Source organism: Cottoperca gobio, chromosome 8, assembly GCF_900634415.1.
Source record: "Cottoperca gobio chromosome 8, fCotGob3.1, whole genome shotgun sequence".
In the NCBI taxonomy this organism is placed as follows: Eukaryota; Metazoa; Chordata; class Actinopteri; order Perciformes; family Bovichtidae; genus Cottoperca; species Cottoperca gobio.
Window position 1 is genome coordinate 21,967,601 of NC_041362.1, and position 18,795 is coordinate 21,986,395.

Consider the following 18,795-nt stretch of genomic DNA (forward strand, 5'->3'; position numbering starts at 1 on the left):
GTGGAACAGACGAAAAGTGGAGCTGATACTGACATCCTTCAGCTTTACTGACTTTCAATCATTTGTATCATTAGTAGGACAGCCCCACCTGCAGTAGGAGGTTGAAAGAATGGAGCAGAGATTAAACAAGACTGACAACAGACCAGTTTTGAGGCTGTGTCCTTGTGGACAGGATGGCTTGCGGAAAGGACACACTGGCAGCTGCCACTCTCTATGAAGCCATGTATGGTGCAGTGGAAAAATATCACACTAGTGGAAATGTTAGACTTTTGACGGGCCGTGAAAGCTAGCCCGTGGCCCGTGGCCCGTGGCCCGTGGCCCGTGGCCGTAGTTTGGACACCCCTGCTCTACAGCAAACAGGTTTAACACCCGTTTCATTGGAAAAGTGTAGGCTACACACAGGTCTGTAAGATATTGTAGCCTGCTCCTATTTCAAGTTCAAATAACTATTTACAGGAAAAGGGAAATATACGACAAAGGAAAACTATGCTGAACAAAGATAGGTAAAACAAAAAAAAGAACATAGAACTATTATGTGGGCTACTATGTATTACAGACTACAGTGTACCAAATTAAATAGTCCTTAGAAATTATTAGAAAACTACAGATACTCATAGAAACTTCAAAATAACGCGTTAAAGTTGAATATCCAGTTTACACCTTTTATTTTGCAGACAGCTTCTCACCACATCCGGTCTGTGGGAGTCATTATCACGAGCATAACGTTGTGCTGGTGCTGGCAGCAGCAGAGGGAAGCAGAGGGGGAGAGAGAGAGCGGGTCTCAGCAGCTGCCAGTGTCTCTCCACCGCCAAGTGTCCAGCAGTACGCAGGAGGTAAGTGAAGCGACTGAGCTTTAACATGTGGGGAGAAGCCCTTCGGTGTTCCCCTGGTGGTGCTGCTGCTGTTGCATTCATTCACTGCTTTGCGAGCCTGAACCTTTGTCACTGAGATGAAGTAACGTGAGGAAGGTGAGGTGTGAGAGGCGCAGGTTGTCTGACTGTCTGCTCACCACCACTTGGATAAAAACGTGTTATTTTGTCAGCTCGTGTCCTCACCGTGATGCAGCGGAGGTTTATAGAACATGACGGTTCAGAGAGGGCTGCTGGGCAGCTGGTGAAGGATCAGTCGTTATTGCATCACGTTAAGGAGAAGATGGACTGCAGACAGTCATTGGGGGAACTGATTTAAATTCTTCAGTGTTTTCTTAGAAACCCACCTAGATCAATTTGGCTGTACCTGTATTATCTGTCTCTCTTGGATACTTGAGATGCATCTCCTTCTGAAGTGCTGAAAATGTGACTGGATGTGGAGGCTGCCTGCTGAGTTGTCTGTGTGCTGAAGTAGATTTTCAGTGATTGGTATCTGGTGACCCCTAATTCAACCCAATCTCCATATTTATGCATTTCTTGTTTGTATAGAATTGTGACTGCTTTTAAGTATGAATGTGGGCTCGTGGACTTCTGATGGTTCACATAATAGGCTTTAGTGTCTCCGTCAGAAGAAAACAGTTATCACAAACCATAAAAGTGTTACCACAGAGCCATTGTCTTGATATATTAACGTATGTATCTGTTAATATTTATAGTTTTCTTATTACAAGCATTTTAAAAAGACCAACAATGAATCAATGCTACTAAGAAGTAGTGTGAGTGTATCTGAGCCTGATCTTCTTCCTCTGTGCCATAGAGCTCCATTCTTCCCAAAAACTATTAAAACAACTAACTGTAGTTTATTTTGACTCAATCCTACATACACTGTCCTGCTGCCTCAAATACTCACTATAGCACCAAATGTGTATTTATCTGCCGTTAAAAAATAGTTACCAACAAATGCACTATTTCCTATTTGAGGTACTAGAAATGACAGTGATCAGCTGTTTTAGGAAATGACTGAGCCTTAAGAAAAATAAAATGAAACTATATATTTGTGAGCTGCGTTTTCAGTAGGATCCAATGGGCTTGGGGCTGAGAGTCACAGACAGGGTAGGGAAGTCAGGAAGTATGAAGATGTTCACTGTTGATTTGTTGACACTACAAAATAATGGAATAGCACCAGACTTATCCTTCAAGGCCTTCTTGCATGAACGAGGACGTGTTCTTCTTCTCGAAATCCGTGTTGTAATCGGCAGTTAATGCTAGCTGTTAGCTGTTAGCAGCAGGTATCAGAGGTGCATTTAAACTCTATTCAGTAAAAATGAGCTTTGGCCAAGGGTAAATTATAACGTCACCCTAATGTGTTAAAATCTTGTCAAATGTAGTTTTTGGCGAGAAACTTATCCAAGTGAAGATGTTTTCAGATGTTTCAGATATCAGTGAGGGAATTATGACCTGTTAAACTTCCTAACAAAAAACAGTATTCAAACGGTAATAAAGGAGAGTATGTTGAAGTACATGGGATTTATTGTTTTGTACTTGTTTTTTACCGTGGTGTCGAGTTGGTATCTAGATTGATAGAATGCCACTGGTATTGGTACAGACCAGATCTGGCATTGTGACACCCCTGATGGCACCATCTTTTATTACCAGATTACCATCTGCACATTATTACTTGTTATTATAGTGGTTGCAGTGTGTGTGTGTGTGTGTGTGTGTGTGTGTGTGTGTGTGTGTGTGTGTGTGTGTGTGTGTGTGTGTGTGTGTGTGTGTGTGTGTGTGTGTGTGAGGGGTAGGTTATGGTGGGGGCAAGGACAGTGGATTATGTGTTTATGATTAAATTAAGCACAACATCATTAAGCAGGACTTGTTTACCAGAGCACAACGTTCTTCATAGATCCAACCTCTTCATTTTGATCATGTGGAAGAAATGTGAATTTCACAATTTCATCGCAGCAAAAATGAATGTATTAAAATAACTGAAGTGTATTTGAACCTGGTAGAGGGGAAGCTCTCTTGCTTTGCAGCGATCTTTCATGTGGTGAATATGCAAAATGAGGGAGAGAAGCATCTGCTGTTTGGCTTGCAACAAGCTGGCTGTCATGTAGGCAGGGACCATGTATTGATTGCCTCATGAAACTGTATTGCTCTCTAAAGAACTATCACATGCTGACAGACTGTGCAGGCTATAATTGAGCAGCACACAGTGAGTCCTGGGGAGAGGATTTGCAAGCTACTGAAAGTGTTTACAAGGTTTGAGTTAATATTGGACAAACGTTTGATCCCTTTCCACTAATCAGGCAGGAAATCAGTTATTCTCTGCTCATCTATGGGTCAGCAGTACGGCTCTTATTCAGGATCCTTTCCTTTAAAAAGTCTCTTCAAACACATATCCTTCATAGAAGATACCAGTGTCTTTGCATGTTCTGCAAATCAGGTGTACTTTACATTTCACTGGACCAGGTTTGGCAGTAAAATGCCAAATGTAGATCCTCTGGCACGTTCTAATGCCACATTCCATACACTGATCCTAATCATTGCATACATGAATGGGTTTGCCTGCACGATTATAAACATGTAGTGAATATTTGTGAAGGACAATTGTCTTCATTTAGCCAACACATTCTGTAAAAAGCTTTTAATAATTGTGGGTTGCATCTTTCTTCTTCCTTCTCTTCTGTATTGATCCACACCTGGACAGAGAGGAGGAGACCATTTGACAGGATGACCAAAAATGTAAACCATGGATAAAATGTATGATGTGGAAAAACATATATACTTGATAGTATACAGTATATATATTACTCAACTACATCAGATTTGGGGCATCTGATATTGGTTTGCATAATTTATACAATTGCAAAAAATACAAGAAGCACAAGTTAAAGTGTAAATCATATGACAGTCCTGTTACTTTGACAACATCTCCTGTTTTAGTTTGTTTGCAATGAATCTTGGAGCGCAATGTACATACATATTATTTACACCTATATTAATGAAGACATCATGAACAAATTCTTTCATTTATCAAATCGGTTTATATTGTTGCAATGTGAGTGGTATGTGCAAGTGAACCGCGAGCCATCCGGGAGACGCTGCTTGGTAAGTCAGGGAGCACCGGGGGAACGCACGCACGCACGCACGCACGCACACAGTCTGAATCTGGCAATGACAGTTGGGTGTAAGATTGTAGTCTTCACATCCAACCGACACTGACTCAAGTGACATTACTTGAGGACATTTATCAGACTTCTCACAGGAAACAAAGTAATGCTTTATACAACTTTATTTTCACATATGCAGTAGTACTCTCCACGAAGTGTAAACAGACTTTGATGTGAAATCGGCATCCTTCCTGTGACCTCCATTGTGCACACTGTTTGATTGGTTTTCAATATGTAAATTATGTAGGTGCTACTGGCAGCTTTTTCTCTTTATTTTTTTTATAAATTAAAAGAAATGTAGCATTTATTTTTCCCACTGTACTCGCACCAAACCATGACCTCTGTGTTCCGTTACTACGCATTCCACACTATGTACTTCTCTGTGCTCTAGCAGAGTTTCCATTCTGTGGCTTGTACTCTAATCTCCACCAGCGATTACAATGTCGAGTCAAAGGTGTTGTCTCTACAGGAAGCCTTTCACACATGCCATTATGTTTGTCAGAGGCAATAAATGCCCTACGTTCCCCACTCCTCACCCTACAAGGTGAATGATATTGTTCATCTCTCATTATTTATATTTGTTGCTGCAGAGTCAACAAGAACTCTCCCTCCATTCAGCCCAAAGGGGCTTCTCCCCCCTTCCTCCATTTCTTAGGAAGCAGCAGATATTCCCACTCCCCTTCCTGCCAGCAAGTGATTAACAAGTGCCTGCTGCTGACACGGAGGAACACACTGGCAGACACAGCAGCCCAGAAGATGAAGACCTTTGTAACATGCTGATGAGCTGAAAATGGACAGAAACCATGATAACTCCAGGTACCACACCTGGCATTCCACTTTTCTACAAACCACACCCATGAGCTGTCACAAAACCTTTGACTGAAGACCACTGCTTGAAGTCATTTATGGTGTGTAACTTGGTTGTGTGCGAGGAATGTGAGCGAAGTTCAAATCTACTTTCATACCTTGGCTGTGTAAATTAGACCTGATGGTTTCAGGAAGTTACAAACATTTCTGGATGTTTCTGGCCGTGTTCGTGTGCGCACAGCGCTTTGTTTACTTAAGTGCGTGTCGAGACAGCAATGGTAAATAGCTTTTAGAAACAATGTAATACGGTTGTTTTCATTTCCCATAAGCCAGATAGCCATTGTGGGTCGTGAATAGGGCTTTCAATGAATATTGAACATTTTGATATATATTCTTATCGCAAAAAAATATTATGAAAATGAATTGTCGATTGTGAAAGATGAACAACAAGTACCATCACTCCTGTCTGTCTCACGGGGTATCGTGTAGGCCTGGGCATGTATCATACAGATAACTCCTCGTTTCAGCTTAGCTAGCTGAAATATATATACAAGTACTATGTGTTTTTTTAGAAGGATTAATTCAACATCAGTTTTGGTTCATTTTGACAGCCCTAATGTTGAATTCAGATCCTTTCAAGTCCACTTTCAAAATTAAGTAACTAAATTAATTTAAATATTTCTTTATTGCTGAGTTGGTTTTAGACTTTGTGGCAAAAAGCCTTTCCCTGGTTTGTTACTGCTGGATGTGTGCCATCTTTGTGTACACATTGATGGTCTTCTATTGTTTCTATGTTGGCAGATGCAACATATGTCACAACAAGTGCAGTACACAGGAAACCAAGGATAATTGGTAATGACCTTTATTAGTAGTCAGGAGCAGGTTATAGCCGAATACACTGATCCACAGCGGGATGATAATAATCCACAAGGACCAACCAATAGGTAGCAGGCAAGGGGTAAGTCGGGGCCGGGCGGAGGGTCGGGAAACAGGCAAAGCAGGCAGGTCAGGGGCAGGCAGGGTCGGCAACGAGAGATCTGTTTAGGAAAGAGCGCTGGACAGACTTGCATGATACAGAGTACAATATGGCACTGAGTGAGTGACTGGGAGAGGCTTAAATAAGGGCTTGATTAATTGGCAGCAGCCTGAGCTCGAGGTGAGGTGATGAGGTGGGAGTGGCTAGCTGGTGAGGTGAGAAGGAGGCGGGGTGTGGAAAAGTACCGGGCTGAGGTAAGAAGTACTGGAGCAGACTGTGACAACATATCTACTTCTTTTATGTGCCGAACCTTGAAACATGGCATTCTCCAGCCTGATCAGCCTGTGCCACTCTCCCACAGGGCCAGCCTCTCTACCCTGGAGTTAGGGAAGAAGAAATTGTGAATTTATGGTGGTTGCTCATTGTGCAGGGTCATTAAGGTCCCTGACTGTAATCAATAGCAATGTCAGTAGGTGGGATACAGAAGAGAATGCTAACAAGAATTTGTGTGTGTGTGTGTGTGTGTGTGTGTGTGTGTGTGTGTGCGTGTGTGCGTGTGTGTGTGTGTGTGTGTGTGTGTGTGTGTGTGTGTGTGTGCGAGAGAGAGAGAGCAAGAGAGCGAGAGCGAGAGTGAGAGAGCAAGCGAGAGCTGTGTGTTTGGTATCAGTATCTCCAGCAGAGGTGGAGCAGCCTTTCACGCGATGATGGATTTGCTCTCAGATCTGGGCTTTTCAATCCAGACACGGTTTGCAGTGATAAACAGGCATTAGATTAATCTTCATGGGATTCACGGTGCTGCAAAAGCAGCATCTAACACAGCCATCATCAGAGTCTATCTGCACATCTGAAGAGGATTTTTGTCATTTTGGGGTCATTTTCTTAGTGCACGTAAATATTCATGAGTTGTTATTTTTGTTTTACTCTTGTCGAGGCAGGTAGTTGGAACAATTCTTACATGCAGGAACGCATCACTGTGGTTATTGAAGCTGCAGTCAATGCATCTCCAGATGCTACTTATACTCTGTATGTATAATGTTTATTGAAACCAAACAGTTTAGTCACATGAAAGTACAGCTGACATGATTGGTTGATTAATTAGTTAGTCTGTCATGTGAAAATGAATTGATAACTGATTCATTGTTGAAGTCCTTTTAAGTCCTTTTGAAAGCAAAAACACCAATTTTACATTCTACCCACTGGTTCCATCTCCTGCTTCTCTTCGTCTTATGTGATTGTAAACTCTAAACTGATATAATCAAAAGTATTGTTTAACATGTTCACCTTCTTAGTTAAGCATGTTAGCATGCTAACATTTGATAATGAATTGTACAGCTGATGCTAATACTTTGCATGTATGTGGTCATAAACCAAATTATTGGACACATTAGAAATATGCTGGGGCAAGATAAACATGATGAATGTACTTTCAACAAAAGTTGGCATTTTGTTAGTATGTTGATGAAGCATCATCTGGGTGGAGTTTCGTCTCCTCTGAAACATGTTTAGCTATTGGAAAATATTAACAAAATAGGATACGTAGTAGGCTACCTATTTCAGAATAATATTATATTGTGTGATAATTATTGATGATTAATGTACGCATCACTTTAATGTTGAAGCAGGTAAAAGTAAAGCTTAATCTTTAATAATATATCATTATTTGTTTGTTGAGTATATTCAACTAGTCGTTAAAGCTTTAAAATAAAGGTAGTGAAGTAAAAAATAAAGTAATTCCTCTGAGATGCATTGAAGAAGAAATATTAAGTAACATAAAATACTCAATATCACAGAGCCACTTTCTTAGCATTGGGTAACCCCGTAACCATAAGGTTTTATATCACAGCATCATTATGCATTATGATAAATCACATTTCTGTTTACAGATGGAAGAGCCACGTGTGAATATTGGTTTTCTATTCCAGTAAATTAAATATCTCAGTATATAACCAGACCTTAGAAATCTACCTGAGAGGTTTTATCGCAGCACCTTTTCTTTATTGCAATCTAGGCAGTGGTATTTACCCAGCATGCTAAGCTCCATCTTGTGAATGAAAATGATTAATTCAGCCCTGAGCCAAGCCTGAGCCAGGATGCTGCTGTGATATGACGCAACTAAACGCTCCCTTCAGTGTGCTGCTGTCAGAGTAGGTGCAGCTCTCATGGCACTAATACACCGACAGTGATCCACCGCTGCCTAACTGTTTGTGTATCGACTCTTGCGAGGTCACATCCAGGCCTTGGTCAAACTCTGTTTGAACTCCGAGGAGGGATCGCTTTAGTCTGCTTGGGGACGGGACGGGTGGGTTGCTCACATTGCCGCAGACCCCTCGCACTGAGGACAGTCCGTGCCAGTAGCCCCGTCCTTCCCCGCAGCGAGCATTAAGTCCCTGGGAGAAACAGCGCGGTCCAGGCGAGGGGTGTTGTAAAGCTAACGGTCGGAGTCGCCAGCCGTCGCTACAGCGAAATGTGTTGAACCTTTCTTTAGACTGTGACAGACTAGACTGGCGGTAATTAAATGAAACCATGCAACGTTTTTCTTTTGTATCAAGCATTACAAAAGTTTGAGTTAATTTGCCAAAATCGAAATGTCGATGCTGAAACAAGATATCGTGCAGCCCTAGTTGCCACTTTTCAATCTGCATATTGCATTAAATAAGAAAATCAGAGTGATACCCTGTCTATCAAGGTGTTACAAAAAGCATTGATCTGGTGAGAGGAGGTAACATGTGACAGGCATGCTCCCTCACTCTTCACTTCACAATTTAAAGTAGCATGCAGACAGTGAGCAGATCTGAGCTGACCTTAATCCACTCTGTGATGAAGCCGTGAGCTGGGGAGATGACACATCACAGCCCCCGACCAAAGGTCACATCAGTCATGTCATCTTCAGACGGAAACAGGAAGTATTCAGCGACTGACTGCATATTGTCAATGCATGCAGGGAAAAAGTGGCTGGACTTCTTGTTTTGTAAAACTAATGATGGTTTGTCAGATCCCCTACACAGTCACTGTGTGTGTACAGCGGCCCGCACTCACGATCTCTTCCTTTCTATATGTATTGGGCAAGTGTTTCGGCTTCTGGTATGATTTACATGCTTGGAAGATTTAACTTTTCACCCTTTTTTTAAGAGGAACTAAATCTACCTCTTGAGTTAGTAAATGATATGTGCATGAACTTGTACTTGTGCCTTTATTATGCTAACAATCGACTCTGGTCCCAGTCCCCACCACTGGACATATAAACAAACACAATGATATGTAGGCAGTTTGCAAAGACATCTAGAGATTAAGAGCACAGATCATTTCTTGGATTTACTTAATCCAGTTATGTCAACAATTTCCACGAAACTGTTTGATATAAGAAGGAAATGGCTGACTTATGTGCAACCAACATGACATTATCTGGTCACCTTGGATTTAAGTAATAGGTCAGTGTCCAGCTAACTGAACTGACCAACATTATTATAGACATAAATGTATTTTACTGAAATGTGGGGATTACTGTGGGAGAGTGCTGACACAAGCAAACTCTGCTTCCACCTACAAACATTTAAAGACAGTATAAAGTATTTTCAGATGCGTGTACAAACTGGTCCACAGCACCACAATATGGGTTAATGAAAACAAGGTTGGATTTTTTCAACCAATGAAATTGGTTAATAAAATTGAAAATATAAATAATTATAATTTTTCATGGAATCTAAGGTAATTTCCTGGTATGAGTCTGTGGCCCAGTTTGAATGACCACAATAAGTTCTAAGTATAAGTGGCCATACTTTGGACAAATGTGATACAATGTTTTTCTGGCAAACTGCATCACATGGACAGAGAAAGTTCACATGTGCAGTGGATGGCTGGTCGCCAGTCACCTCATGCTGCCTGGAAGCTGATTCCTTCCCATTTCCTCCTCGAGGCTCTCTTTGCTTTGTGCTGTTGGAGAGTCTGGACACTAGTTCACCTCCGCTCTTCTAGGTGTCTTCACTTGATTTGGAGATGTGCGTGGATCGCTTGCTTTATGCTTGAAGGAACCGACATTCAGCTCTGAACATCCAATGTTTCGCAACCATTTTATACTTCAAACTAATCTTCCACAGAAGACAGTAACAGAACCTCGCTCCCTTAAACATGGGCGCGCTTTCACTCGTGCTTCAGCTACTGCATCAGCACTTAAGTGATAAGCTTTATATTTGATCATTTGTGATGCCAAAGATTCAAGAATGTCAGACTTCATTCTTGGACGAGGACTGAAGAGGGAACCATTACTTTGAAAGTCACTATTTGCACGCTGGAGTCGGATCTCTAAAACATAGACAAACTCTGGCGCAGGAACGGCGTCTGACCATTGCTCTGAGGGAGGACGTTGACGACGACTCAGAAGATGAGAGAATGTCAGTGTCCACAGATGAAATGGAAATTATCTCATCCTGGCTGGATGCCCGTGGAGAGAAGCTACTTGTAGACGAAGCACTTGGGAGGTAACTCACTTTGATGGTCGCCTTGTTGTCTGAGGTGGATGTTAGGTTCATAAACTCATCAGAATCAATGTCCTTGTGTGGCAGTCTAAAGTCTCCTGACACTTCATTGTCTCTTTATCCCACTCTTAAGTTCCTCAGCAGAGCCTGGTGTTCCCAAAGGCAGGGTTACTTTTGAAGAGTCATTTTCTCCTGGGATGATGCAAAGCACTGCTGAAGTATTTGTCAACAGGTTATTCTGGTTGGTTTCTGAAGTAACTCTGCAAATTCAGGCAGTGCACTTACTGATCAAATCAAATCAAATCAAATCCAATCAAATTTATTTGTATAGCCCAATATCACAAATTATACATTTGTCTCAGTGTGCTTTACAGACTGTACAGGTTACGACACCCTCTGTCCTTGGACCCTCGCATCGCACAAGGAAAAACTTCCTTCCTGATGCATGCTCAATAATCATTCCATTTCTATGTTTGATGCCAGTGCTAGAGACACTGTGTGCTAGTGACCTGCTGTGAGATCAGAGTATGACTGACTTAGGTGAATGGCTGTGTCCTCTTTCATGCCATCTAATATACTAGTTGAGACGTGCGTCACATCAAAGGCTGATCTCTCCTTGTGTGCATGTGATAGCCAATCATCAGCTGGTGCTTGTTCGCCAAGGACAGTGTAATGTTCTTGAAACACTTTGTGTCTTACAACCTGTTTGAAATAACTGTGCTCACTCAGCTCTGTTACGTTTGGTGGCTTTACCAAGTCTTCAGTTTAGTTAAACCTGCTAAAATGGACTAGGTTTAAAAAGCTAACACAGATACAGTATGTTAATGTAATTTGGTAGAGGTGCTGTAGTTTTGGGGTCAGAGGAGGGTGGTGACCGGCAGGTGGTAGGTGTGTGACTGGGTTCAAATGCGTTTTATGTGAAGGTGGCATGTTCAAGAATTGCATCTGATTTTCTGTTAGCATGCTAACAACAAGAGCTGTGACAGAAACCAAGTATTGGTTTAATTATAGGTACTGTATTGGATTCCATTTTAGAAACTCTAGATTGTACGTATGCGTGTATATAATGTTAGAAAATATGTTTAAAAGAACATTTCACTACTTTTTTCTTACTGCTTTTCCCCATGTATTGATGTTCATGTTCATGTTTTTATTATTTTATTTGTTTCATTAACAGTAACGTAATGTATTATTACTATTGGTCAGGAGTTAATGACACTATATAATCACAATCACATTTCCTGCCTTTATTTTCTATATTTATTGTTTTTATTGTGTATTGTTCTAATAGTTTGCCATCAATATTATGAAGTCATATTTTCTGTATATTAATCTTGTGTTCTTTATTATATTTAGAAATGTGAACATTATTTAAGTGTAGGTTTCAAATAACACTAGTATTGTTTCTTGGCCTCTTCCTGCACTGTATTTAATTTAATTTTAATTTTCATAACTGATGCAACCAATGAGGTATAGAAATAAAGTCCAAATTGTGATGAACTGTAGTTTAGGGAATTGCTTTTCACCTTAAACCTCCACGCCATCAGGACACACCAGGAAGCGCTTCTGTACAAGTGTGGTAGAGTTTGTATGCAGTCCATATTCCCATTAGGTGACTTCAGGACATGCATTGAGTGGAGGAATGATTACAATAACCAATAACCCTCACAACCTACATATGAAAGAAATCCATTAATATCCTGTCACAGATCAACTCACAGGTAATGGAAAGATTTTCTACTTGGAACAGAGATTAATAAGTCATTGAACTAACACCATTGATGTTCGGGAAACACGCTGCTGATCAGTGCTTCCATCTGATGGAACGTTCTGATTTTCCAGTTGGACATCTAGGTCACTGAGCTGTGCGCCCGGCCATGTGTCCATCTGTGTTCTAATGTGCTACCATGACCACTGTCAGTGCACACAGAAAAACCTAGCAAAAGGAAAAATAACATAGGTTTTGCTGTCGGGATTACAAGCATCATGACCTGACACCGGAGGAAAAATAAACTGTGCTAACGCTGACCTTTCACGCATCTTTACATAATTAGTGCAGCGCCACATTCAAGGGCTTGAATGCCACCTCCATCTCACTCCCTATATCAGCAAGTGACTGAATCGTCTACGTTTTTTTATGAATCTCTCTCACTCTGCCCGTCTTTCGCCTACAGTGCCATAAATAGTCTGTCTTTACTCTTTTATTCACTCTCTCTTAACATCCTTACTTACTGAATCAGCAAACTTTATTCTACCTGAAAGAGCTTTTTCTCTTTACCTCCCTCCTCCTCTCTAAACGCTGACTTCTCCCATGCTGCGTTCCAATTACTCCATCCTGACATAAAGCCGGACTGCACCTACTTATCACTCCGGCAGAAGAGGGAGAGGGAGAGTCTTCTGCTGGGCTTATAAAAATGCTAATGCTTTTGAAAGGAAACATTAGTCTTTCTGAGAAAAGGATTCTGGAAAAAAGTGCATTATTTAACATCTTGTAAAAGTGACACCATCTTGCGTCAGGATTGCCAGATACTCAGGTGCAACTTTTGCCGCATTCTTTATCCCCATGCAGGTTGTTAGGGGGAGGAGCATTGGGGCCCAATGAAAATTGCACAGCACCACAATCATTCTAAGTAAGAGTTTTAAAGGGACGGAAACATGTTTCTGGGCATGATGTGCCTTGGGATAAGGGATGTAGTTGCTGAAAGCTCTTTGCAAAACCTGGACTTGATGTGTATGTATCAAGTGCACATTTCAATCTGGAATTTAGCTCTGTAGTGGTGGTGTAAATATGGTTTGGTGGTATTTCATATTTTAAGTGTCAGAGTGAACTAAGGCCTCATGGCTAAGTTTATCCTGACTGAACACGAGGATCTGATGCCTGAAGTTGACCAGCGTACTTGTGTAAGACTCCCGACTCCTGAATGTATATTTGGATCACAACCACATTTTCATCACGGGTCGCATTTGTCTTGCCAAAATCACTGCAGACCGTTGATGCACCGAGGACAGGCGACGCTGGTTAACGGGCGCACCAAGAGTCCATGGCCCCAGGAAGCAATGAGGTCCGGACGAGGGGTGCTGTGAAGCTCATTTGGCTAACATGCTATGCTAAGCTATCATTCAATCCTTTCAGTGGCAAATCTGTACTGTTACTGTAGTAAGTGTTGCACAGCTTGAACCCTTTACTCCTGCCAGTAGGTTTACTTCTTTTCTTGGCTGAAAAATGCTTTATTTCCAACACATTCTTCTATCATTCTGAATGAACTACCGAGTATGACTTGCAAATCTCTGCGCATATGTTTTCTCCAAACACACACAAATTAAGCTGGGCATCCTGTAAGAGGATTTTACATGCCGTTTGATGTCGCATTCTGGCTGGTCCTTCGTTAGGAACTGACTCTGTCCAGATGGAGTCTGGCAGCACAACATGCACCGAACACATTCGATAACTTGGACATCTCCCCCGACTGGCTCTGTGTGTGGAGAGAAGAGAGAAAGGGGAAAGGAACAGCAGCATGCAAAATGGCACTGCACATCAAAGGGCTCTGCTGTGATACAAACAGAAGCTCAGTGTCAGTGCCAGCAGAGGCCACTTCTTATACGTGTGTGTGTGTGTGTGTGTGTGTGTGTGTGTGTGTGTGTGTGTGTGTGTGTGTGTGTGTGTGTGTGTGTGTGTGTGTGTGTGTGTGTGTGTGTGTGTGTGTGTGTGCGCCTGATCTCCCTAAGACTCTTACTCAGCTAGCCTGGGTGACACCTTGAAATCCACCCAGTAAATAACTGAGCCATCTTCAGACATCCGTTTAGTTCTGGGCTCTGCTTCATCCATGTGACTTTAGTCTTAAACACACACACACACACACACACACACACACACACACACACACACACACACACACACACACACACACACACACACACAGTATGTACATACCTCTTGAGTACTTTGTGGGAGGTAAGGGAATATCCAATGTGAGTTTCAGTAGTTATTAGTAAAGCTCTCAGTGCTTGACAGGTCCAATCTGCCAGCTTGTTGATGTGTTGCCCAGGAGATGTTTCCATCGCCCGACACTTCACATATAACTTTAACCATCGGATGTGACTGGACACAAAGAGATTTCTTTCAGAAAGAGAAAGTTTCTCAATTTTCTGATAAGTTATTTAAATATGTTCGGCCAGATCCATGTGTATTTGGGACCTGTGAAGACCTCTACAACGTTATCAGAACCAATTTGTCAGGACAGATAGACGAGGACCCAGGAGCGCAATTTCGAGATCAAGGTTTTATTGAAAACACACACACAACAGGACCGAATGAGGCACGGCAGTAGTACAGTTCAGGGATATTCTAAACTCGTAGTCATAAGGCGGAAGGCAAGTCGGGTTTACCGGGGCTGGAGATCAGAGTAGTAGTAACAGATCACAGATCAGGAGTCAGAGTTGAAAGCAGACAGGCAGGCAGGCAGGCAGGCAGGTAGGAATCCGATGTAGGCTTGCAGATGATCTGACAAGTGTAGACAGGCAGGGAGAGGTTTCATGACAGGACCCCCCCCCCAAGGGACGGCTCCAGAAGTCCCCAAGAAACACCACCAAGCCGGGCGGGAGGAGGGGGAGCCGGCGGAGGGTCAGAATTCCTCTGAGCGGTCAGAGTCCATATCCTCAGCGGCACCGTCTCCATCAGAAGACTCGACATCCGAGGGCCCCAGCTCAGAACCAGGTTCAGGGTCAGGACTAGACACTGGAGCAGGGGCAGCAGGGCCTGGAAGTGGAGCTACATGGCAAGAAGCCCTGCGCCGACCCTGGGTGCTGGGATCCTCCTCCGGTTAGCTCCGATAGCATAGCTTGCACTGGACTTCAGGAGTGTGGCGCGAGCCTGGGCCCATGTGCGGCGGCAGCGACGGGCATAGGCGAGCGCAGAGGGACAGGTAGCATCTCCCTCCTGACTGGAAAACAGAGGTGGTTGATATCCATAAACACATTGAAAGGGGGAGAGTCCGGTGGCAGAACTGGTGAGTGAGTTGTGGGCATATTCTACCCAGAGAAGATGTTGGGCCCAAGCACGGGGGTTGCGTGAGGTCACACACCTCGGTGCCTTCTCCAGCTCCTGGTTCATGCGCTCCGTTTGACCATTCGACTGTGGGTGGAATCCCGATGACAGACTGGCGGTGGCCCCAAGAAGGTTGCAGAATTCCCTCCAGAAGGCCGCAGAGAATTGAGGGCCTCGGTCTGACACAATATCCCTGGGCAGACCATGGACTCGAAACACATGTTGCAAGACCACCCGGGCGGTCTTCTTTGCAGTTGGCAGCTTTGGGAGGGGCACGAAGTGGGTCATCTTACTGAAGCGGTCAACGATGGTGAGGACGACAGTGTTTCCTTCAGATTGCGGAAGGCCCGTAACGAAGTCCAGGGAGATATGGGACCAGGGTCGCATGGGCACTGGCAGAGGCTGGAGTAACCCAGCTGGGGGCTGACTGGGGGTCTTGTGCTGGTTGCAAGTGGGGCAAGCTCTAACAAACTCCTGGATATCTTTCCTCATCAACGGCGTAGGAACCCTCTGCCACAATCTTTAACCCTCATCCAACCAACGTATTTAATATACAAGGTATAAATATAATAAATATACTGTAAGTAACAACCATAGTAGCAAAATGTAAACTTATTGCATTTCAAAACATTATTGATTATGTAGTAAATGTCATCTGAACAAACTGATTATTCTTATTTTAGGAGAGTTACAGGACATTTGCATATTGTGTCAAATATATATATACAGAGCAGAGGAAGTGCCCCTCCCCCTTGATAGTGTGTGATACTTTAAATTAGGACCCATAGCAAACATTGACTTCCGTTCATTAAAATTGCATATGCAGAATTGAGTGCTTTTGACTGTGGACCCCAATACATTAGTATTTTTAAAATTCACTTATTAAAACAGAAACAGAAAACAATGATATGAGGTCAACAGGAACACATTAACTGACAAATTGGTATGTTCGAACAAAGCACCTCTGATATATATATATATATATATATATATATATATATATATATATATATATATATATATATATATATTATTTATATATATATATATATATATATATATATATATATATATATATATATATATATTATATATATATATATATATATATATATATATATATATATATATATATATATATATATATATATATTATTATATATATATATAGTTGGTAGGATGAGGGTTATTCATGCTTATATGTTTCTGGCTTTAGTGGTAAATACTGATCAGAAAGACTCTTTTAAAGTAAATAATGTAAAATAATGGAGCCCAGCGTATACGTCTCCTAAATGGGTGACAAACGGTGCTCATGCATCCGAGTGTTCAGCTGTGATTGTCTCTTGGGAAATCCTCTCGATGGTGCGTCATCTTCCCTTCCTTCTGCTGCTAATTGATACACACATGTATGGCACATGCACATAAACATATCAGATACATATACACACCAGAGTGCACGCTCACACACACACAAACATATACACACTGCCGTATTCAACTCCTGTGAGACCAATTACCCATCGACTCAGTAACTGGAACTGCCACAGCTGTCAGTGCCAGCCATATTGCTACGGAAGGAGGGCTACTACACCGCACACACACACACACACACACACACACACACACACACACTTGTTCTATCTGGGTGAGGACTGTTTTTATTTTTTTATCATCCTTACATGGAGAGATGATACTGGCATGAAGCAGTATGTTTTCTGGATTTTAAAAAGTGTAAAGATGACATGCAGGTTCTTGACTTGGAACAAGAGCAGGATCAGAACTGGGTTTAATTCAGAGGAAAGTAAAGTTTCTGGATATGTTATCTGAATAATGCTGACATGTGATTGGCAATGGACGAAAATGCAGGATGAACACGGCAGGGTATTCCATACTAGGGCAACACGTTTAATCCACAGTGCTGATCAGGAATCCATCTTTAAAATAGGACCAAACTGGTGGCGGCTCTACTATAGCAGTTGGATCGTAAAGTACGACTAAATAAAGTATTTATTTTTTATTTTTTATATTTTGTATTTTCTCAGCAAAATCATGGAATGATCTTGGTCCCTTTTTTGTTTTAAAAACCTAACTTTAAGATTTAATTGTGCAACCTGCAACTTATTATAAGCCTCGATAGCCTTTGCAGCTAGTCTTATTAGAACCTGCGCACGCCTCTTTTGGATCTTACATCTGGAACTCACGGCTGCAGCCACAATGGCATCTTTGGTCATTTTGCTTTTTTCTGGCTGCTGGCTGCTGGATTCGCAGTTGTTTAGTTCTTAGATTTGTCTGAACAGAGCTCTGAACCTTTAGCTGGATAGTTAGACATTTCAGCACAGTCGTACATTAAAAGGACTCTCCTTTGTCTCCGACCCCAGCATGGCCTTCAGATTGTATTTGACCACTTGATAGGACTTGTATGTCTCCACACTTGGGTTGGCAGATTTGGCTTGCAGGTAGTTATACATTATACTGAACGCTTATTCTACCTGTGGACCATGAAATGGGTGTAGATCAGACAGTGTAAGCTTGCAGTGCCGGGTACCTCTGGGTCTTTCTCACAACATTCCACCATGAATTAACTCATCATGTCACTTTCATTTCATTTTTCATTATACTTTACAATAAAACAATCCCTTATAAACAACAGGCTGCATGATACAATTACTAGCAAACTAATCCAACTACTGCGTTACTTATTCATGGTGTAGCCATCACAATTACACATAGTATAAAATAGTATGTTCTGTGTAAATAACATCTTCCATCACTTTTACACACCTGCATATTTCATGTCAAACCCAGCTCTCCAGATAATAAATAATAATAATAATTATAATAATATTTAACAATCAGAAGTAAATGTCTTGTGTTCATTTTAAAATCTTGCCCACTCCTCCAAAATATACAGATAAGGTTGATGTTCAAGGCCTTATTCTCACCTTCATGCAAATCATGACCTTTCTCATCTCACCCTCGTTATTGAAGTTCTTCCTCAACTCCTCGATCCTTGAAACTTAAACTTGACTGCATGTTTTTAACAGAAAGCTGTTTAAAAAAAGACGTACCCGCTATAGTTTTGGACATTTTACAGGGCATGGTAAACAAGGAGGTGGGACTGCCTCTGTATTACACCCTAAACTGTAGAAATAGCCCTATTGGTGAGTTCAGCTCCTTTGAACATCATGCTATACTGTTAAAATCCCAACCCCCTGTGCTTGTTAGAAGAACATATAGACCCCCCAAACAGTGTCCTATCTTTTTAGAGGACCTCACTGAAATGTTATTACTAGATATGACCCCATTATGGTTATAGGAGTCCTAAATGTGTTGAACCCTCTGGATTGTATTTAACATGTTGGATGTAATTATCCCTTGTAGTTTTAGAAGTGGAGTATCGTCTGTAATTGACTTGGCAGTCTCAGACCACGACTGTATCTTTTTCTCTGCCTCGTTAACG

The 18,795-nt window shown here is 41.8% G+C and overlaps 1 protein-coding gene across 1 annotated transcript in view; it reads left to right on the forward strand.

Moving 5' to 3' along the window:
• The first annotated feature begins 702 nt into the window (after positions 1–702).
• Positions 703–18,795, forward strand: part of rbfox1 (RNA binding fox-1 homolog 1) — a 269,038-nt gene continuing 250,945 nt past the window's right edge. The window contains exon 1 of the mRNA XM_029438229.1: positions 703–833. The gene's annotated coding sequence lies outside the window, so the exon portion shown is untranslated. The remainder of the gene's footprint in view (positions 834–18,795) is intronic.